Here is a 23,998-nt window from a genome sequence, read left to right on the forward strand (position 1 = left end):
GCCCTAGAGCTCGGGAGCTGCAACAAGAGAAAACACTGAAATGAGAGGCCTACACACTGCAGTGAAGACTAGCTCCTGTTCACTGCAACTAGAGAAAGGCTGCACACAGCAATGAAGATTCAGCACACCCACTTGGGGAAAAAAAAATGTCAGAATTACAGGACCAAATAAAATCTATTGATCTTCCAGTCTTTCACTGACTTTGACAGTGGCATAAAGAGACACTGGTCAGTTAACACTTTGTGGCTTACAGAGAGTATAAGATATGGTTTCCTGACTAGCAGAGAGGAAAATTATATACCCATGAAAGGCTAAAAGGAGAGAAACTGCTTTAAGTTAAGGTGGTCAAAAGACATCTCATAAGAAACAGAAGGTGGGCTGACTCAAAGGATTTCAACAGCCAAGAAGAAGACAGAAGAACGTTCTGGAAAAAAGTAAAAGCCCCAAAATGCAAGGTATATGCTGAAGCAACTGGATATTCATATGTAAAAGACTGAAGTTGACTCCCTACAAAAATTGACTCAAAATGGATAAAAGACATAAATGTAAGAGCTAAAATTATAAAATTCTTAGAAGAAAACAGAGGAGTAAATCTCATGACCTCACATTAGACAATGATTTTTTTAATTATGGCAACAGGAGCACATGCAACAAAAGAAAAGAGAGAGATGTTGGATCTCATCAAAATTAAAACTTTTTGTGCTTCACGGTTAAGTGAATTGACAACCCATGGAAGGAGAGAAAATGCTGACTCATATAACTGATAAGGAATGTTTATCTGGAATACATAAAGAACTCTCAAAACACATCAGTATAAACAAATAATCCATTTTAAATATAGGCAAAGGATCTGAATAAATTTTCTCCAAATTTCTCCAAAGAAGATATACAAATGACAAATAAGCTCATGGAAAGATGCTCAACATCATTAGTCATCAGGGAATGCAAATAAAAAACACAGTGATACCATTTCATATCCACTAGCATGGCGATAACCCAAGAATAGATAACAAGAAGGCAAGATGTAGAGAAATTAGTACCCTAAGCAACTACTGCTGATGAGAATGTAAAATTGTGCGGCTGCTTTTGAAAACAGTCTAGTATTTCCTCAAAAGGGTAAACACAGAGTAACCATATGACCTAGCAATTCTACTCCTAGGTATATACCCAAGAGAAATAAATGTTTCCACACAAAAACTTGAATGTGAATGTTCACAGCAGCATATTTATAAAAACCAAAAATCAGAAACAACCCAAATGTCCATCAACTGATGAGTGAATAAAAAATATGACATAGTCATACAATAAAATATTATTTGGCAATAAGAAGAAAGGAAATATTGACACTTGCTACAACATGGATAAACTTTTAAAACTTTATGCTAAATGAAAGAAGCTAATCACAAAAGACCATATACAGTATGGTTCCATTTATTTGAAAGTGAAAGTGAAAGTTCTCAGCTGTGTCTGACTCTTTGCGAGCCCACAGACTGTAACCTACCAGGCTCCTCTGTCCATTGAATTCTCCAGGCAACAATACCGGAGTGGGTAGCCTATCCCTTCTTCAGCAGATCCTCCCGACTCAGGAATCAAACCCGCATTGTAGGTGGATTCTTTACCAGCTGAGCTACCAGGGAAGCCCTAAATGTTCAGAATAGGCAAATCTAAACAACTTCCCTGGTGGTGCAGATGGTAAAGCATTTGCCTACGATGCGGGAGACCCAGGTTCAATCCCTGAGTCAGGGAAGATCCCCTGGAGAAGGAAATGGCAACCCACTCCAGTACTCTTGCCTGGAAAATACCACGGACAGAGGATCCTGGTAGGATCCACAGGGTCGCCAAGAGTCAGACACTCCTGAGCAACTTGCTTTCACGGACAAGAGAGTAGGTAGGTGGCCTGCAGAAGAGTGGGTGGAGAGGAGACAGGGAGTGACCGTTCATGGTTTTCTGTGGGAAGGACAGGTAATAGGAATGCTCGAAAACTGACTGCCTTGATGGTTGAACAACTCTGTGAATATACTAAAAACCACTGAATTGTACATTTTAAATAGGAGGATTACGTGATTATGTGAATTTATCTTAATAAAACAGTTTTTTAAAATATGCAAGGTGTGTTTAATATAGAGAACCAGAAATAGACCATTCTGACCAGATAAAGTAAATTTGATAGTGACAAACGGAAACTAAAACTGGAAAACTAGGTTGCCCCTGTCGTATGCTTGAAGCCCTTTGATGAGAAGAAAAAGAGTTAGAACTGTATTCCTACTTTTCCAGCTAATTGCTTTAGGATGATATGTATATAAAGAGTCCAAAACCTAATAAGCATCCAAAAAATGATAACTGTTCTTGTAATTATCATTATCAGGAGGTCCCTGATCATTCTAGACAGTGCACTCACTTTACCTGGACCTCTGGCCTGGCCTCTTAGGCTCTCCATAGTCTGGATTTTATGTGACCACTTGATCTTAGCTCTACCAAGACCATGATCTTAATTTTCTTAAAGTTGAGTTTTAAGCCAACTTTTTTACTCTCCTCTTTCACTTTCAACAAGAGACTTTAGTTCTTTGCTTTCTGCCACAAGGGTGTTGTCATCTACATATCTGAGGTTATTGATATTTCTCCCAGCAATCTTGATTCCAGCTTGTGCTTCATCCAGCCCAACATTTCTCATGATATACCCTGCATATAAATTAAATAAGCAGGGTGACAATATATAGCCTTGACGTATTCAAAGAAAACTAAGATCACGACATCTGGTCCCATCACTTCGTGGCAAATAGATGGGGAAACAGTGGAAACAGTGACAGACTTTGTTTTTGGGGGCTCCAAAATCACTGCAGATCGTGACTGCAGCCATGAAATTAAAAGACATTTGCTTCTTGGAAGAAAAGTTATGACCAACCTAGACTATATATTAAAAAGCAGAGACATTAGTTTGCCAACAAAGGTCTGTCTAGTCAAGGCTATGGTTTTTCCTGTAGTCATGTACGGATGTGAGAGCTGAACTATAAAGAAAGCTGAGTGCAGAAGAATTGATGCTTTTGAACTGTGGTGTTGGAGAAGATGCTTGAGAGTCCCTTGGACTGTGAGGAGATCCAACCAGTTCATCCTAAAGGAAATCAGTCCTGAATATTCATTTGAAGGACTGATGCTGACGCTGAAACTCCAATACTTTGGCCACCTGATGTGAAGAACTGACTCACTGGAAAAGACCCTGATGCTGAGAAAGATTGAAGGCGTGAGGAGAAGGGGCTGACAGAGGATGAGATGGCTGGATGCATTCACCGACCCAATGAACATGAGTTTGAGTAAACTCCGGGAGTTGGCGACGGACAGGGAGGCCTGGTGTGCTGCAGCTCGTGGGGTCACAAAGAATCAGACATAACTGAGTGACTGAACTGAACTGAACTGAGCTACCAACACCTGAGGTCCAACCAACTTTATTCAATTTAATTTTGAAGATTAAAAAAGACAATGGATGTCAGCTTGATTTTTGGATCCTTAAAAAAAAAAGAAAATAATCACAGAAAATAATCATTATGCCTGAAAATCTAGGCATAATGTAATGCACGAAGGCAATATCCACGTAGGTAAATTAGACTTGTAAGTTATTTTGAGGTAATAGAATGTCACTGGAATAATAAGTGAAAGACAATTAAGCTCAATAATGGCTATGTTCACTATGTTAACCAGACACACATCAGTAGAGGGAAACTATTAGAGATTAGTGTGTGGAAGAGAGTGGACTTTACAGGAACAAGGGAGAAACTGAAAGTCACCTACAACTTTTCCAGCTTTGATGGATTAGTACTTTAAGCCACATGAGGAACCATAGAATTTTCTTCCAGAAATTTTCTGTTGAACAAGAATTCAAACCACATGTGCATTATAAAGTTCAGCATCTCGAAAGCACTGACATTTTACTAATATTAAAAATAAGCCAAGAGAAAGCATATAATTTTTCCTCTGAGTTTCTTACCTTTTCATCTAGGACCATGGGACAGATATAACTTTTTTAACTGTCAAATAGATAATGAATACATACAAGTCATCAGAGAGTCACCAAAGAAACCCCTAAAATATATCAACAAACAAAATGAAAAGTGGTTTTCCCATCTCTGAACACGCTAATAATTTCAGGTCTAACTACTCAGGTTAGAATGTATTCTGGTTGCTGGTATGTATATAATGAAACCCAGATTACTTCTAAACTTAGGATAGTTATCAACGAGTGAGCAGAAAGAGAACAAAACCTCTAATATAACATGGCAGTCGCCTGCACAAAGAATAGCACATTTTCATACAGCTGCAGAGACAAATCCTCCCTGGGATTCCACGATGTCAACAACTACTCAACTTCCCGCCCTTGTAATTTCCAAATTGGAGCAGTAACCTCCTCTTCCAGATTTGCCTCAGCCCCTGAGTCTGACACTACTGTACAGCTGAGGCTGTATAAGAAATTAGTTGGCATTAGTTGGCACATGAAGATAGGTGGGTCAGAAGAGCTGTGAGGTAAAGAAAAAACTCAGAGATTAAAAACCACCATAGATAATCCACCTGTGGTTAAACCAAATGGTAACACAGACAAACCATATGTGTTCTACCAAATGTCCAAAACTGTAGATGGCAATCCTGCACACCATTGGTCTGCTCAAGGGAGGTCTTTCCACTGACATCTACATTACCTTTCAATACGTGTACCATCTTTCATTTTGTGTTTGTATTTCTTTAAAGGGAGAAGGAGGACAAGAATGAAGATAAAGCCATTAAAAACAAATTCTGCAAGCTATTCTGAAAGCATAGTCTTTTACAGTTTAATTTTTTTCTCTCATTTCAAAATAAAAACTTTATGTTTATACTATGCCATGTAAATTCCAAGGATAGTTTAATCACTTCTATTATTCAAATACAAATTATTCATGTTTCTAATTATAATGGAATTACAGTATTTCTCCAAGCCCGTTTATTTATTTTGCTAAAACACAATATATTTCTTGTTACTTTCTACCTTTTACCTGATGTAGAAACAGGAAGTAGCTCAGCCTTCAGGCCAAGAGAAAGCACCATTATTACTTATCCTTGCAGCTCAAAAATAACCCCCTGAGGTCTAAAGTTTCATTTCCAAAACTACCTCTCACATAGAGTCTATTATCTGATTGAAGGAAAAGACGTTAACTGCCATAGCCCTAGGACCTAAGCTTATTTTGTCTCTGAGCCAAACAAGACTACAGTTCCTAACAGAATAGCATAATAAGCAATCTTCCAAGAGCTAGAGTCAGTAATTTACTAAAATTACTCCAAAAGACAGCATAGGAAGCATAAACTTTTGCTTAGTTTAATATTTCCTTTCCAATGATTTAAAGGAAAATGGATTTAAAAATAAACTACTAGGTAGATTTAAAAATAAGAAAGCTACAAATCTATTCAAGATGAAAATTAGCAATTGGTTAGAGTTAATGATGACCTTAATATGTTCAAAATTAATAGAAAGAAAAAGTAATAGGAAATGTTCTAAAAATGGAAAATCTAGAGGCAAACATATGCCTCCCAAGCAGAAAATCTAACATTAGACAATAAAACCTATGCATTCTCTCTCTGAAAGATCTTCACACAAATTATCCACAGGAATTCAAGTATCAAGGGAAAAATACTGCATACAAAATTTAATATTCAAATATACAACCTGGGAAAAGGATAACATTCTTGATGAAATGGAATATGGCAGCTATTTAGAGCTAACACATTTAGGACTATTAGAAACTATTATTGATTAGGATTAATAAAGAGTAATAAATGTTGAATTCCAAAATATAATTTGGAAGCATTCTAGAATACTTTTAAAACTGTGTGTCCTAGGGAGTGTAAATATATAATCAAACACTGTTTGCCAAGAAACTGACAAAGAAGCTAACTGTCCTGAATTACTTTCACAAAGACTGACTTCTAGAGAAACCATAATAATGCCATACATCTGAAATACATTTCTCTAAACTCGGAAAAACAGCATGTTTGCAAACCATAGGCCTGTGGAATTAGTTTTCAAGGTCCTGAAGAAAATTTGTATATATTTCGTCCCCAAAAAAGTGGCCATAGGCATGTTAACATGCATAAAAGGATGTGGCTTGCTTAGCCATACTAAGCCATTAGTAAAGAAAATTCTGGTCCTCTATGCCTCTGCCTTACTTTCTCTATTTTCAGACCTATAAGGCCCCTGGGTTGTTTCTTTTCCCTAGTGCCTCATCAAATCGTATTTGCAACATGGATCTAATATCACCACTTTGTTCCTGTGTCAATTTAGGCTGTGACTTGCTACTCTCAGAAGTGTCTGCTTTCTTTCCCATGATGGAATAAAATGCTGTACTTTTTCTCACTACAAAATAAAAGGTTTTGTCCTGGTTGAAGTCATTTCACCATCCAGAGAGCAATTCAGAAGTCGCAAAACTATTTTACCTTTGAAATCTTGCTTTAAACAACTGCCCATTCTATTTTCCTATAAAGCCAGCCTGGCTATTGGAAAGATATTTCTCACATTTGAAACTGCTTGTTGAACTAATTCAACTCCATGCAAAATTAGCAGGTTCTCTTCTTACATAGATGTTCTTCCATCTTTGTATCTGGTGACCCCATTCAGTGACTCTGAAGAACCCAGTTCATAATTTCTATCACTGCCTACCCAAAAAAAGCATGCAGAATATAAAAGCACTTCTTTTATTAATTCAAAAAAAAAGTAGTGATCTGGGGATCCCAGAGAGGGCAACCCTGGGAAGGGTGATAACTCACACTGTGCACAGTGAAGAAATAGCTATTTCCAGACCACACAACAGCTTTCATGTATGTGAGGAATCCTACTTCCCCCTCTGTCATTTTTAATCAGGGAGGTGGAGCTGCCGCAGACCTTTGGTAGCGAGCGAGACAAGGGTCAAAACTCAAATGCCTACAGCGGCTCAGCAGCTCACAGAAATAAATGTCATGAACAAAGTGAGTGACATACAGGCAGTGGTGGGGATCCAGGAGACAGCAAACCCTGCCAAGAGGTGGCATCTGTGACTCAGCTACCCTGTGGCCATACGATGTTGCCAGAGCACCAATTATTTTAAAAGAGAAAACCTAAAACACAGGTTTTCATGTGAAATTTGTTAGCAACTACCAAGCAGTAATGCAAATGTTTGAAAACACTGGGTGGGGTAAGTCTGGGTGAGTCAAACTAAAACCACCAGTTGTCAGGGTGTCTCCCACTGGTCATGTGTTTTGTCCCTCTATTATGTAATTATGATCACCTGGCCCAATCCCCTATGATTTTACCAATGGGATTTTGACCTATGGGACCCAGAGGGAATAAATGATATAATGATTAATGTTATATGTCAATTTGGAGGGGTTTTTTGGATGAGGTCAACATTTAAATCAGTGAATTTGGGGTAAAGCAGATTGCTCTCCATAATGTGGGTGGGCCTCACCCACTCATCTGATGGCCTCAATAGAATGAAAAGAGTGGCCTCCCTGAACAAGAGAGAATTCTCCAGAAGAATGCCTTCCAACTTCATCTGCACCACCAGCCCTCCTGCGTATCAAGCCTGCTGGCCTGGCCCATATTACAGATTTTGCACTCATCAGCCTCCATAATTGTATAAGCCAATCATTTATAATAAATATATGCATATTGTATTGGTTCTGTTCTCTGAAGAAACCAACACAATTTGGCCAAAGTCACAAAACTAGTTTGGGGAAATTTTTAAATGAATTGTTCTCTTTCCCTAGAGTATGTTCCAGTGTACTATACTGGAGCAGGAATCCTTATAAAGTAGAAAATGGCATTATAGACTCTGGTGGGTCTGATGGTAAAGAATCCACCTGCAATGCGGGAGACCTGGGTTCGATCCCTGGGTTGGGAAGATCCCCTGGAGAAGGGCATGGCAACCTACTCTAGTATTCTTGCCTGCAGAATCCTCATGGACAGAGGAGCCTGGCAGGCTGCAGTCCATGGGGTCACAAAGAGTTAGACACAACTGAGTGACTAAACACAGCACATGTATATACATTACAATACCCAGAGACAGCACATACAATGTTTATTTCTCAGAGTGTAGCTGCCACTCTACAGAATCATAGAAATACTTGTTTATATACAGATTCCTAGGTCTAGCTCCAGATGAGCTGAATACAGCTCTCTAAGTTGGGGCCCAGGAATCTACATCTTGGCAGCTCCCCAGCATGGTTCCTGTGCACACCAAAGTGTGATAACACTGGAGTGATCAAGAGGCAAAATAGATTAGCAGTAAAGAGCACAGACTCTAGAGCCAGACTTCCTGGCTTTGAAGCCCAGCTACTTAACCCCTGTGCTTCAAACTAGAGTACACTTCACACCTCACATCCCAGAGATGACATGAGGATTGAACAAGGCAAGGTTGTAAACATTGGCGCACAATTAGAATTTAATTAATGGTAGACATTACTAAATTCTCTCATCACAGGTGTTCTGGCACACTTTCAGTATCATGCTAATCAATATTTATAGTGATGATCACAGTGGCACTTTAAGATCTTGAAATACTTGCTAAAGCAAAGATCAATGTGGTTAGATGCTTCATTTCATGAAAATTCTTTGTAACTTGATAATTTGCATGTAACATCAACGGTAACTTTTTCTAGAGATTAGAACATTTGATAAACCTGAATACCACATCTGACTATAATATGTAACAGAGTTTGCTGTATGCATATACCATGTAGTGTGAAGACAGTGAGAGATTTTACCATGGTCTTTCTGCAGTTTACTGATCTTCTTTCTCTATTCCTATGAAGGATTGAGGCTATATATTTTTTTATTTTATTTAAGCTTTAGCTATCTAGTCCCTAGCTCAGACAGCCTCCACAACAGGCATTCAAATATAAATAATTGTTGAGTTAAATTTTCACACTAACATAATGGCTTTGATCCAACACTCTTTCACTAACAAATTCTCAATATAATATCTAAAGAAGGATATACAAACAGAAGCTACAAAAGGAGGCTATAAATAGTGACACGTGGAATATTTGTCTCCCCCACCAAGAAGAAAGCCAAATTCACTCATCTTCAAACTTTTATTTCAGCCAACTCTTAACTTGAGAGCAGTTATCAGCTAATAAGTTGAAACTGCACAAATACAAGAGCTAACAAGTAAGTAAAAGGAAGCTGTACAAGACAAAATTGGGTGAGACCAGAAATATGGTAGGCTTTTGGATCATTTGGCACTAAATATAAACCTGAGATCATTTTGCATTTGAATTTGAGAAAGTCTTTTGACAGAGCAGATCTGTTTTAGGACAACTTAGAACATATGGAAAATTTTGCAGATACCATGTGGCACATGGTGCTTCCTAGGTGGCACTGGTGGTAAAGAATATGCCTGCCAATGCAGGAGACACAGGAGACCCAAGAGACAAGGGTTCAACCGTTGAGCAGGGAAGATCCCCCAGAGGAAGGCATGGCAACCCACTCCAGTATTCTTGCCTGGAGAATCCCATGGACAGAAGAGCCTGGTGGGCTACAGTCCATAGGGTAGCAAAGAGTCAGACACAACTGAGCGACTACGCACATACACACATATAGAGACTGGACACACATATAGAGACCAGCTTCCCTGGTGGCTCAGTGGTAAAGTAACCACCTGCAATTCAGGAGACACAGGTTCGATCCCTGGGTCAGGAAGATCCCCTGGAGAAGGAAATGGCAACCCACTCCAGTATTCTTGCCTGGGAAATCCCAAGGACAGAAGAGACTGGCCAGCTACAGTCCATGGGGTCACAAAGAGTTAGACATCACTGAAGTGACTTAGTATGCACATACACATGTGGCACAATTAAGAAACCTGAAGGTAAAAAATATAAATAATGGAGGCCAACAATAACCACAAGATTTTACTTGGAACAGAAAGAATACGCCCCCCAAGAAACAAGGATATGGCCAAAATAAAGCTTCAGAAATAAAATGTATCATTATTTCATTTAGAACTTGGATCAAGATGAGGGGCTCTCCAGCAGGGAGCATTCCAGTTGAGCAGAGGCAGATGGGCCAAGGGTGGAGTGGCTGTTCCCTGTAAAGGAGATGGTCTGAGGATACATGGGAGAATCAGAAATTAAAGAACTAGATTCTGAACTAGAACACCAGTGGTTACACAGCCTAGAGGGAACTAACACAGCTACATGTGCCCAGCATCACACAAAACTCACCAACCTCACATTAATGAGAGATTTCTAAACCAATGAAATAAGCAAGAATAAAGAAGCTACAAGAGAAATGGTTTCAACAAAACCCTTCATTCACTGACCTGTGTACCTAAGTTATCAAAACCAACCCTGTGCAAGCTACTGTTCAAAGGAAAAATAAAAACAACAAAAAGATATGGCCCCTGCCCGCAAAAGTGATCATCTAGGTAAAGGGTATAATATAAAGAACATATATGTAAGAAACAATAAGAACACAAAGGAATAATCATAATGCTTAAAGTGAGTTTCAGTATTCCAGCAGAATGAAAGGAAGGAAAGATTATTCTAACAGAAGTGAACTGGGATGAATGAACGGAGTTTAAAGGCTTTGAGAAGACCTGAACACCCAGGCTTGACTTGATAAGATGGAAGGAGAACAATATATTAAAAAGAGGCACAGGCAGATGTCTATAAGGGAAAGAACAGAGAACAACTAACTAAAGCAAATATTCAAATCCACTAGGTCTTAGAGGACTGGCAGCAGAGTTACAGGGGACAAGGCAGAAATCTCATCTGACTGTCACAGTCAGATGCTAAGCTACAGTGTTTGGGTTTTATTTGCTAAACAGTAGGAAACCACTGGGAGAAGGCAATGGCACCCCACTCCAGTACTCTTGCCTGGAAAATCCCATGGGTGGAGGAGCCTGGTGGGCTGCAGTCCATGGGGTCACTAAGAGTCAGGCACAACTGAGCGACTTCACGTTCACTTTTCACTTTCATGCATTGGAGAAGGAAATGGCAACCCACTCCAGTGTTCTTGCCTGGAGAATCCCAGGGACGGGGGAGCCTCATGGGCTGCCGTCTATGGGGTCGCACGGAGTCGGACACGACTGAGGCAACTTAGCAGCAGCAGGAAACCACTGAAGGCTTTGACCTCATCATAGCTGTGTTTGATCTATCTGATGAGATACAAGGTGGTATTTAGAAAAGAGTGAGAGTCAGGAGAAAAACTAAAAGACTCATGATAATCCATAAGAGGACTAGTAAAAACCTAAATTAAGGTAATTAGTATACGGGAAAGGAAAGATTGATGGATGTGATACTTGCTCCTAAAATGTGGAATGTTCTGATATTAATTAGCATATTCACTACCAAGAAAATAAATGTTTATGCACAATGTAATTAGAAACTTCCTAATTCCAGTATAATTCCCAACATACCAGCCTCAAGTCCTTAAAACATTCCTCTAATGTTTCTTCTCAAAGAGAAATTTTCTTGTAATATTTTTTAGCTTCTAAGTTAATCTCCGTCTGAGGTTTTCCCACTGCCATGTAGAGGAAGGAATGGCACACATCCGAGAAGGCCAAAAACAGCCTCTGTCTGTTAACAGTAAATTTAAACGTGAAATCTGTAGAAGTCTGGAGTTTCTGTCACTTACAAAACTCCTCCTTTCTGAACATATTCATACTTCAGCAAATAAGCACCTCTGAACAATCATTCTTAAATATAAACTACCCCATGCAGTGGAATAATTGTAAATTACCACATAGTTCTTGACACCCACTATGATGCTTGCTCATGAAAGAAACCACAGATGCTGAACTGATAGAGATTAAAATCTCTCCCTGTCCTTTTGAAGGAAACAGGAGGCAAGCCATCTGAGGAGAAACTAGGCTGAGGCTCTCTGCAGGCCTTCCTGCCTTCAATTTCTATTCCAACCCACTGAACAACATAATTTGTGGTGTTTTCTTCTGTTTCCAAAAAGGCTTGTGATCAGATACCAGAAAACAGAGGTCCAATTACCTGGCACTACAGAATTCCAGCCTCAAAGTTTAAATGAAACCTGCAGATCATTTCTCTCAATTACTTCCTTCTAAGGCCAAGAAAAATGAGAATCAAGGTCCCACAGCTGATACAGCAAAGTGTAAGTCTTCTCACTGACAGTTTAAGGTTTCTTTCACTGCCCTCCACATTGTCTTCACAAGCCTTCAGTTTTAAATATCCATGTATTCAAATGATGGAGTGTCAGCCCCAGTATTATATAATGGATCACCGTCAAGGAAGAAAAATAAAAGTTAAGCCATGGACACACAGGGCAAGATTGTACCAGCTTTTTCCCACCATGAAGATGTCTGTTGTTTCCAGACTGTGGAAATAAAAGTCCAGCCATATATACACAGGGCAAGATTGCTCCAGCTTTTTCCCACCATGAAGATGTGTGTTGTTTCCAGGTTATGGGCCAAGCAAGATTCATGCAGATTTATTCCACTATGGCAGGAAGTTAGTAAAAATAGAACATTTTAAAAGCAACTCTGGAATATATAAGGTGTTGTTTAAAACACTTAGAAAAGATAATAAAAGAACTTAGAAATGATTTTTATCCTTATAAGTCTAATTCAGTTATTAGGAGAATATTAATGAAGGTACCTCTAAAATGGAGTTAATGATAAGATGTTGATTATTGACACATTATGAATAATATACAAGTAAGAGTAGTATTATAATTCACTTAGAACTTTCAGAAAGAACTATCCCTAACAAACCTCTAGAAATCAGAACTATAAGAAGTTATTAAAAGACCCATAGGTTCTCAGTCAGTGACTCAATCACCATAAGGTTATCACCCAACAATTCCCAATGCTCCCAAGGAATTACCCTCTGAAGAGAAGAGCAGACAGTCTGCACTCAGTCTCTGTGTATCATTTAGGGATTTTTTATTAATATCAAAACTATTCCACAGTTGGGTTAGATGATGATCCATGGCAAGATGCCAGAAGTGTTCTGTTCCCTTGGGATTACCATGGCAACCACTCCTTACTGGCTACCTAAAGACAGGGAAGGAGAAATCACACAGGCAAGGAGTCCAATTTGAAGGAAGCAACACTGATGAGCATCTTCTGAGTTTTGTTCTCTCTTTAGCCAAATCACCTTAGCCAAGCTACTAAACTTCTCTGTGCTTAGTTTCCCTCTCTTGTAAAATGAGGAAAATATCTACTTACTAGTGTTGTCCTAAAGATCAAACTCAATGAGATTAAGTGTGAAAGCACCAGCAGTGTCTAGAACAAGGCAGTTTCAACAAATGATACCTATTTTATTCTATATGCAGGTATGACTTACCTATATAAGAGCAAAGATGTAGGCTCCACATCAGAACATATATATGATATAAAATATTTAACAAGAATGGTTATGCTGTATGGGAGACTCAACACTGGGAAGAATCAGCATCAATAAATTTAATGGCTTTTACTGCTAACAGTGCCGCTTCCACAAAAAGTCACTTCCCCCTTCTTATTATTATAGTACCTTAAATTCACAACCAACTCACTCCAGTGAGCTTAAAAGTGAGCAATACCTGGAGAAGGCAACAAAATAAGCCATTGTCAATGAATTTCACTTCAGCAAAGTAGTTAACCAAATTCTTTAGCAGATCAGCAGAAGAGTACTGACTCAGGGCAGAGGTTTAAGACAGAACATAAACTTTCACTACTTGCCTATAATGCCAATAAATAGCCTCAAGTCTATCCTGACTGAGGTTTCAGAAAGGACCTATTCTCTAGGGCACAGAGTGACAGAGTCCTATCAGTTTTGGTGTATTAATCGTGAATGCTCATCACACAGACAGAATGTCTTTGGACAGCTATCCCAACTAATCAAAAGAGACTGATTAGTCTTTAGGTTTCTGGATAAGCCTTGTAGAATATTAAATATTTATCAGAAGATAATTAGTCACTCAGTCAATAGGATTTCTACCTACAGACACAAGTCAATGTTCCTCCATCATGTCCAACAACTGACAAGTTCAGAGCGTTATTAAGCCTCAGGATTACTTTGATGCCACAGTCTCCCAGCCTTGAGTAATCATTCCTGTGTACAGTGCCCATGTGTTTGGTTAAGTGACAGAAATTCAGCTTAGATTAGTTGTAGCAATGTGAAAATACATAGGAAGTACAAAGTATCCTATGATTTTAAAGGGTTGAATACTTAAGCTGCCGGAAGTATGCATCTCTCTACCTTCTGATCCTCACTGTAGACTAGCTTCCTTCTCTGGGCAGCAAACCTGGCTATCATATCATAAGCTCCTGGGTTTCATATCTTATAAATTCCCCAGCCAAAAGGAACTGACACCTTCCCAATTCACTTGCACACTTCAGGGGAAGGACCATCTTGAGTAGATGCCCTCTCCTGGCCCTAGTGAAAGAAAAGATGGGAGCAGGGAAGGGGCAGCATCACATAAAGCACGAGGCAGTGCCCAATGGGAGGCTGAGCCATCCCCAAAGTAAAAGAGGTGCTGTTCCCAGAGGAAAAGCTGAGGGGAGGGTTGTGGAAACAACAATGGCAGACTGCTATAGGTATATATGTACAATTTTTACTTCAAGTATCAGCATGTTATGAAAACATATGTGTTCTTTCATTTTGTAAATAAAACTTCACCAAACTTAACCATGGGCCATAAATTTTATAGCCATTCAAGTCGGGTCATCTACTGTATCACTGGTCTTGTCAGCTCACTATTTCCCACCACTTCCACCTCCAGATTCTTACTTAGCTGGAACACAGTAAACCTCCTAAGTAGAAATGTCTACAGGAGGGGATACATTCACAAGGATTGCACTACCATGCTTCTTTTGTCTACAGCATCCCTCGGACAAAAAATCCTTTTCTTTGTTATTCTAGCTATCTCATTTTGGCCTCAGACAACCTAAACAATTTTTGCAATGCAATTTCATTACTGTAAACAATTTCATTATAGGAGAATATTAAGCAACTGTTAGAGGGAAGTCAAAAGGTCAGCATCCACCTATAAACTACATTCCTATCTTATAACTCTGCCTGCTTACATATAGCAAATTCTAAAGTAGCAAATAGACAACAGAAATATTAAAATATTTTTAATTACCTTACATCAGCATTTGTAATTATTTCCTCAACAAATATGTATGCTGATTTTGAGGTTTACAGTATACAGAGTATTTTCAAACTGCTAGTTCTGGGGCTTACAAAATGACTGAGAATGAATCTTTTATTGCCTTCTTCCTCTCATGTTAAATGATTTTTAAATTTTACTTGATATGTCATAAAACCTTACCCATTTAAATCCATGTGATCATATAATATATGACCTTCGATAAACAAATGTCCCACCCATACTAATGCTCAGGAAAACAGTCTCCCAGAATATTAGTCATGTCTGACCACTCTTTCTGGGTGACCAGATGTCTCCCAGGTTCAGGTGCTGGGTTGGGTACAGTAGATCCTTAGGTGTGGAATGGAAGAACTAGTCTCCCCCAAGGACACAGGAACAAGGAAAGTAGTAGTAGTAGTTGTTGTTGTTGTTGGTGGTGGTGGTGGTGGTGGTGTTCAGTCGCTAAGTTGTGTTCAACTCTTTTGCAACCTTATGCATTGTAGCCCACCAGGCTTCTCTGTCCCTGGGATTTCCCAACCAAGAATACTAGCTACTGCTGCTGCTAAGTCACTGCAGTCATGTCCAACTCTGTGCGACTCCATAGATGGCAGCCAATAAGGAGTGGGTTACAATTTCCTTCTCCAGGGGATCTTTTCAACACAGGGATCAAACCACACTGAGCCACCAGAGAAGCCCATAAAGGAAGAAAACCAGATGCAATCAAAGGGAGATTAAACAAAGGCAACACACACCAGTTAGAGAAGCAGTACAGAAATTGTGAGTCAGAAACACAGATTTAATGAAACAGCTGGTAAAGCTGAAGAAGAGCCACTGGGGCCAAAGCACTTTAAATAAGCTAGAACCCAATCTTTTTGAGAGAAATCATCTTTGCTACCCAAAACTCTATAATCCAACTGTCACCTGGAGTTTGGGTCTCCCACAAAAGCTCTGTCCAAAATTTCTGAAGATTCCTTAGGTGTGTATAAGGTGGAAAAGGATGCAGAACTTGTGCCTCAAAGTCAGCTCAGCACTTACTTGCATAGCCCCATCTCTGTTCTCCACCATTAGACCCAACATGAAGCTCAAGCCTTCTTGAGTTCCCCATCCATTTCTCCACACACATAAAGCTCCCATGAATATGAGACTTTATCAGTTATTCAGAGGGAGGTATAAAAGGAGTTTACATGACAGCAAAGTAAACAATTTCAAATTGAACATCTCTCTTCTTAAGGCTTCCTTGATGGCTCAGACAGTAAAGAATCTGCCTGCAATCCAGGAGACCTGGGTTTGATCCCTGGGTTGGGAAGATCCCCTGCAGGAGGGCATGGCAACCCACTCCATAATTCTTGCCTGGAGAATCCCCAAAGACAGAGGAGCCTGGCGGGCTGCAGTCCATGGAGTCACAAAAGCCGGACACAACTGAGCGACTAAGAATGCATGCATGCTTCTTAAATTTCTTTTGATCACTCTAACACCAGATTATTTCCAGAGATCTCTTCACCCAACTTTGCAGCATCTGCAAGTTTCTCTACCTTCATATATATATATCCTTCAAAGAACCACCACAAACTACTCTCCTTAGGTCAGGGTGGTAACTACTCTCCCCTCCTACATTGGCTCTAGCCTCCAGAAAGTTCTCCAATTTTGCTTCATGCATCTACATGGATTACCAAGCCTTTCACAACTGGATTTCCTCCTTTCAGAAGAACTTCAGTGACCACTGTCAAGATCATGGACTTAACTTCTAATTCTCATTATACAACACTGAACTGGAATCATTGGTCCCTGGATGAGCTAATGAGGAAAGAAATGAGCTTGGGTGGTGCTTGACTCCACAATCTAGGGATAAGGCAGCCTGACTAGGTAGGGAAAGACTCCACTCATTCATTCACAAGTCAGGGCACCTGAATACAGTCTGGGAAGAGTTCTCAGTAGCTTCCCCAATCTCTCTAGTTGTGGAACTGATTCCCCTTTCCAGAAACAAATTCTGCCTTTTGGTTCATCACAAGAAGCACTTATAAGCAGGTATTGAGCTCAGATAAGTGAGCTCTGATCTTACATTCCACACCGCAACAAGACGGCTGGTAGAACCCATTGCCCCAAACCCTCTCCCTGCTGTGCCTGGCAGGCCCTGGCATACAGAAAAGCAAGAGAAATTTCTGTAAACATCAGCTTATAAGTCTGGTCTAATTCTGCTGAAATCACAGATGACTCTAGCTCATGAAAATAAGCCAAAAACCAGACACGGAAGTAGAAACCAGACATATTTTAGGAAATCTTAGTAATGTGAGAAACCTATATGCAGATCAGGAAGCAACAGCTAGAACTGGACATGGAACAACAGACTGGACAACTGAACAACTCCTTTTCCAAATAGGAAAAGGAGTACGTCAAAGGTGGATATTGTCACCCTGCTTATTTAACTTATATGCAGAGTACATCGTGAGAAACGCTGGGCTAGAAGAAGCACAAGCTGGAATCAAGACTGCCGGGAGAAATATCAATAACCTCAGATATGCAGATGACACCACCCTTATGGCAGAAAGTGAAGAGGAACTAAAAAGCCCCTTGATGAAAGTGAAAGAGGAGAGTGAAAAAGTTGGCTTAAAGCTCAACATTCAGAAAACAAAAATCATGGTATCTGGTCCCATCACTTCACGGCAAATAGATGGGGAAACAGTGGAAACAGTGTCAGGCTTTATTTTGGGGGGCTCCAAAATCACTGCAGATGGTGATTGCAGCCATGAAATGAAAAGACACTTACTCCTTGGAAGGAAAGTTATGACCAACCTAGATAGCATATTGAAAAGCAGAGACATTACTTTGCCAACAAAGGTCCGTCTAGTCAAGGCTATGGTTTTTCCGGTAGTCATGTATGGATGTGAGAGTTGGACTGTGAAGAAAGCTGAGCGCCAAAGAATTGATGCTTTTGAACTGTGGTGTTGGAGAAGACTCTTGCGAGTCCCTTAGACTGCAAGGAGATCCAACCAGTCCATTCTAAAGGAGATCAGTTCCGGGTGTTCATTGGAAGGAATGATGCTGAAGCTGAAACTCCAGTACTCTGGCCACCTCCTGTGAAGAGTTAACTCATTGGAAAAGACTCTGATGCTGGGAGGGATTAGGGGCAGGAGGAGGAGGGAATGACAGAGGATGAGATGGCTGGATGGCATCACTGACTCAATGGACGTGAGTTTGAGTGAACTCCAGAAGTTGGTGATGGACAGGGAGGCCTGGTGTGCTGCGATTCATGGGGTCGCAAAGAGTCAGACACGACTGAGCGACTGAACTGAACTGAACTGAAGGAACACAAAACTGCCTACACCAAAACCCCTCTGTCCTTTTGGATTCCATGGATTCACTGAGCCCGTTCAACACTTTATGGCAATCTAGTCAAGACATAATCTTTAACCACTACATATTTGGTGCCCCCTATACAGTGTGATCTGAAGACACCTTGCCCATCAAAATGATAAATGGACTTCATGTATAAAAGTAAGTTCACTCATTCATTCATTGATTAATTCAACAAATACATATTGAGTGCCTACCACATGCCCATCATATTAAGCTCATGGGTTTAAGCCTTTTGAAAGCTCCTGGCATGATTCTATCTACCCATTTAAAAAGCTACACATTACAAGAGAGTTTACATTTTCTAAGATTCATGTGAAATCCACATAAAAATTAACCTTATCCTAGCTAGTGATCACAAAGGGCCTGTCAAAAGAGCAAGGCATTGATTCACCCTCAGTTCTACTTCTTTTTCCTAAAAACAGTCTGGCTCTTGACTGATATGACAAGGTATCTTAGAGTCAAGGTAACCAAAATTAAAAGTTTTTAGTTTATTCCTCAAACCTGTTTCTACCTCAATGTTCTGTTAATGGTATCACTTCTCACTCAATTGAAAAGTGACCCTGGAGTCATATTTGAGTCTTCTCCCTCTGTCTCACACTTCTCTTATCCAAGAATCCATTGGCAAGTGGATCCATTGATCCTTTTTCTTCTACACCAAATCCCACCTACCATCCAGCATGCCACTTCTCACCATCCCTACCACTACCATCAAACTAAAGCCAACATCACTTTTAACCCAGACAACTATAACATTTTCTTTTTTAAATTTTTTTAAATTTATTTTAATTGGAGGCTAATTACTTTACAATATTATGGTGGTTTTTGCCATACATTCACGTGAATCAGCCATGGGTAGACATGTGAACTATAACATTTTCTAACTGGTCTCTTCATTCACTTTTAATGTCTTACAAAATTCATTCTAATAGCTGAAGACTAAATTCAATTATGTCCTCTACTGTTCAATGGCTTTTCATCACATCTGAAATAAAATCTCAACTTTGCCTTACTATTAATACAAACAGCCTGTAACCATCATTCTCAGCCTTGGCTGCTTATCAGAATCACCTAAGAAGCTTTTAAAAATAATTAATTGCCTCCCAGATTCATTAAATTTGGAGGTGGGCTTGGCATGGCTTGTTTTTAAAGTATGCTTTCAGAATAGAGGACCACTGTTCTCCATGTCCTGCCTGCTGTCAATCTTCCTCTCTGAGTTCCCCTGCTGCCACTGTCCCTTCCATTCTTCCACTGGTTACACAGGAACTTCACTAACCCTTCTGCTTCCTTCAACCCACAGTTTCTCTGCTTTACTTGGAAAGCTCTCCTTCATTCCCACCCTCTACTCCCACCACCGATAAGCTTCACAACATTGGTTCCTTCTCATCCATCATTCAGGTCTCTAACCACATACCACCTCTTTGGAGAACTTTTCTGGAGCTACTCAATATTCTATGCCTGTGATTCTCAAAGTGTGGTCTCTAGAGCAGCAGCCACAGCACTCAATAACTTGTTTACAACATAAATTCCTGAGCCCCACAACCAGGCCTCTACTCAATCAGAGACACTGGGAGAGGGGCTCAGCAATCTGTTTAAATTTAAAGTCTAACAGGTGATTCTGATACACAGTAAGAGTTTGAGAGGCACTATTGTGTGTGTGTGTGTGCATATGTATGCATACATACTGTGTTTACATATGTATATATTTCTTCTTCCTATCAGTCATCTGAATTGTTGTTTAATTTTTTAATTGACTGTCCCTACCTCCCTAAAATACAAGCTCCATGGAAACTTGTGTTAGCTCCTATCTGCTCAATGATTAGAACAGTATCTGACACACAATAAATACTCAATAAATATTTATTGAATAAATAAATCTACAAATGAATCAACCTGGTCCCTTTCTCCCCCAGAAGCTCCAAGGTTTTGTTCTGTTTTGTTTTGCTTTCCTCTAGAAAGGAAAGAGGGGCTTCTTGGGTGATGCTAGCGGTGAAAAAAACCTGCCTGCCAATTCAGGAGACGCAAAAGATGTGAGTCCGATACCTGAGCCAGGAAGATCCCTTGGAGGAGGGCATGGCAACCCACTCCAGTATTCTTGCCCAGAGAATTCCCAGGAGCCTGGCAGGCTACAGTCCATAGGGATACAAAGAGGGACACGACTGAAGTGACTTGGCATGGATGCATGCAGAGAGGAAAGAGCATGCGCACGGGGATCTACGGAAGTTCTCAGGAAACAACATCAAAATCCAATCAAATGGCCACAAACCAGCCAACTCTGGCTCTTCAGAAGGCAGCCTCTTTACACGCTGAACATGCTTGGCTCACATAAATGTGAGGTAATTGTTCCCAGTGATTACATGCAGAGCTGGAAGGCCTCATTACATCTCAAGTACCTACCGGGGCACTTTTCCAAAGAAACAAAACACAGAGGAAGAGCACTCAAGAGGGTGTCTTGAAAGCAGAGATGCAGAGGAGGCTGGTACTCAGCTCAGAGGCTGAGGTGATCCCACCCGCAAAGGATAGTTTCCTTTGACTATGAAAACAGCGGTGAATTTGTGTCTCTTCCTACCCTCAATCCATGCCACCTTTCCCAATAAGTAAAAAATCTTTTATTTGATTTAAATTTCTTTAAATTATAGTAAGGACCTTTGCATATCTGTACTCACCATTTGTAATGGTTTTTTCTGTGAATGGACCATCCCTGTAGTTTTCTTTTCGGCTGCTTGCCATTTTCCAACTGATTGGCAATTAAATGTACTCTTGCCTTTTATATGCACTGTCATCATTTTTCCCAGCTTGCGTTTCACGCCTGACTTTGTTTTGATTCTTCCCCTCAGTCAGAAGTTAAAATTTTATTTAGTCAAATGAGCCAGTCTTTTACTTTAAAGTTTCTGATTTTAATGTCAATAAATAGAAAACCTTCCGCTACTCCAAATACTTTAAAGTTTTCAGCCATATCTCCTACCAGTACTTTTATGGCCCTTTTTGGTTTTGTGGGGGGTTTTGGGGATTAAATCTTTAATCTATCTAGAGTTCATTTTGGTGTGAAGGTTTAGGAAAGTTTCTAGTATTTTTTTCCAAATGCCAAGTTCATCTGGGAAACTATAACTCAGCATCTAGCATAGGAAAATTATATGTATGGTTGACATTCAATTTATGTCTGTTAAACTGAATTATCAGAAGGGTGATGAAGCTATAAAATAGCAATAGAATTATCGCACACAACAATACAGCCCCCCCAAAAAAGTATGTTTTGTATGACATTAATGTGATATTAATGTTCAGTTCAGTTCAATCATTCAGTCATGTCCAATTCTTTGCGACCCCATGGACTGCAGCATGCCAGGCCTCCCTGTCCATCATCAACTCCCGGAGTTTACTCAAACTCATGTCCATTGAGTTGATGATGCCATCCAGCCATCTCATCCTCTGTCGTCCCCTTCTCCTCCTGCCCCCAATCCCTCCCAGCATCAGGGTCTTTTCAAATGAGTCTATTCTTTGCATCAGGTGGCCAAAGTATTAGAATTTCAGCTTCAGCATCAGTCCTTCCAATGAATATTTAGGACTGATTTCCTTTAGGTTGGACTGGTTGGATATTAATGTATGTCAATGTAAATCTTAATAAGAAAAGTAGACATGTGTGAACCAATACCAGTTTTGTTATCTCTATGCCAACAACAGTAACAATAACAATAACCACTGTTTACTGAGCACTTATGCTTCACACACTAGAAGTGCTAACATATAATTCATTTTATTCTAAAAGCAAGCCTATGAGTTTCTATTCTATCTTAACTTTACAGATGAGAACACAGAGGCACTAGGATATAAGAAGGACTGATGACCAGCAGTTGGCAGAGTCACACTCTGAGACAGAAGCATTCAGGATCCTATGGCTTAACCACTATGTTATCTTGTCTTAAGATCACTGCTGACCACAAAATAGAACAACAGGGTGTTTCTGCTATTACCATCTAAAAGGTGTTCACATTAGGACATTCTTTTATTCTTACTCTGTGTTTCTATTCATGTCCCTATCCCCACTCTCACCCAATTTTCCCCACCTCAGCAAAAAAAAAAAAAAGTATGTCAGAACTCAATAATGCCTTTGGCTACAATATCTGACAAAGGACCTATAAAGGTCCAACACAAGGTAAATCAAAATTTGACATCTTTCTCAACTAAGCCATATTCCTTCACACCTTTTAAGTTCAAAATCCCACCATAAACTACTATAATTTCCAAGAATGCCTTGATTTGAAATATTAATAGGACAGAGCTACACTGAATAATTTGATCCAGCAAGGTCAAAATTATTTCTCAGTATTTTTTAAGTTAGATTTTTTAAAGATATAGATTAAATTACTCAAAATATTATTAACAATGACCAGTATCATTTTGATGTATTCTTTTCCTTTTTCAGATTCTTTTCCATTTTAGGTTATTACAAGACATTGAATAAAGTTCTCCATGCTATACAATAGGACCTTGTTGTTTATCTGTTTTATATATAGTAGTGTGGTGTGTATCTGTTAATTTCAAACTCCAATTTATCCCTCCCCCTCCCTTCCCCTATGGCAACCATAGTTTTTTTTTTTTTTAATGTTTGTGAGTCTGTTTATGTTTTGTAAATGAGTTCATGTGTATCAATTTTCTAGATTCCAGATATAGGTGATATCATATGATAATCAACAGGTATCATTTTATAACTCTAGCTTTTATTTAGCAAAATGAGTAGACTTTTCAGTTTGATGATGGCAAAGTAAAGATAGTTTCACTACTCTTCTTCTCTCAAAATTCTAAAGCCACAAAGACGACAGGAAACAAAAACACAAACTCCATCTTCAACAAAATGAAGTAACTATAATCCAACATTTGAAGATGGAAAGCAGATGGAGGAAACATTTCAGCAGAGTGGAGAAAAATCAAGCCAATGACTACAAGAAGCAAGCCAATTTGCCCCTGTACATGATTTGGAAATGGAGACACTGGGTACTTTGAAGAAGAAAATAAGAGCAGTTACTGAAAATGAAGGCATATTCAGGCTCTCAATCTTTGGTGGACTGAAGCTGGTTGTACTGGCTTGCAAGAGCCAACTCCGCCATTATCTCACTTTGGTAGCTTGAAATCAACCATAGTGGGAAAATTAACACTACAGGAATTGGCAAATTCTACAAATCAGAATTTTTGTTTTGATTTTTTTTCCAGAGACCTAGTAGTTAAACATTTACCAGCCCACCATACCAAAGTGAAAGAGGAGAGCGAAAAAGTTGGCTTAAAGCTCAACATTCAGAAAACGAAGATCATGGCATCTGGTCCCATCACTTCATGGCAAATAGACAGGGAAACAGTGGAAACAGTGTCAGACTTTATTTTTCTGGGCTCCAAAATCACTGCAGATGGTAATTGCAGCCATGAAATTAAAAGACGCTTACTCCCTGGAAGGAAAGTTATGACCAACCTAGACAGCATATTAAAAAGCAGAGACATTACTTTGTCCACAAAGGTCCATCTAGTCAAGACTATGGTTTTTCCCATAGTCATGTATGGATG

The 23,998-nt window shown here is 39.5% G+C and overlaps 1 protein-coding gene across 1 annotated transcript in view; it reads right to left on the minus strand.

Moving 5' to 3' along the window:
- PLCL1 (phospholipase C like 1) overlaps positions 1-23,998 on the minus strand; it is a 376,318-nt gene that overhangs the window by 205,802 nt on the left and 146,518 nt on the right. The gene's annotated exons all lie outside the window — the stretch shown is intronic.

The sequence above is a fragment of the Capra hircus genome, chromosome 2 (genome assembly GCF_001704415.2).
Source record: "Capra hircus breed San Clemente chromosome 2, ASM170441v1, whole genome shotgun sequence".
NCBI classification, from domain to species: Eukaryota; Metazoa; Chordata; class Mammalia; order Artiodactyla; family Bovidae; genus Capra; species Capra hircus.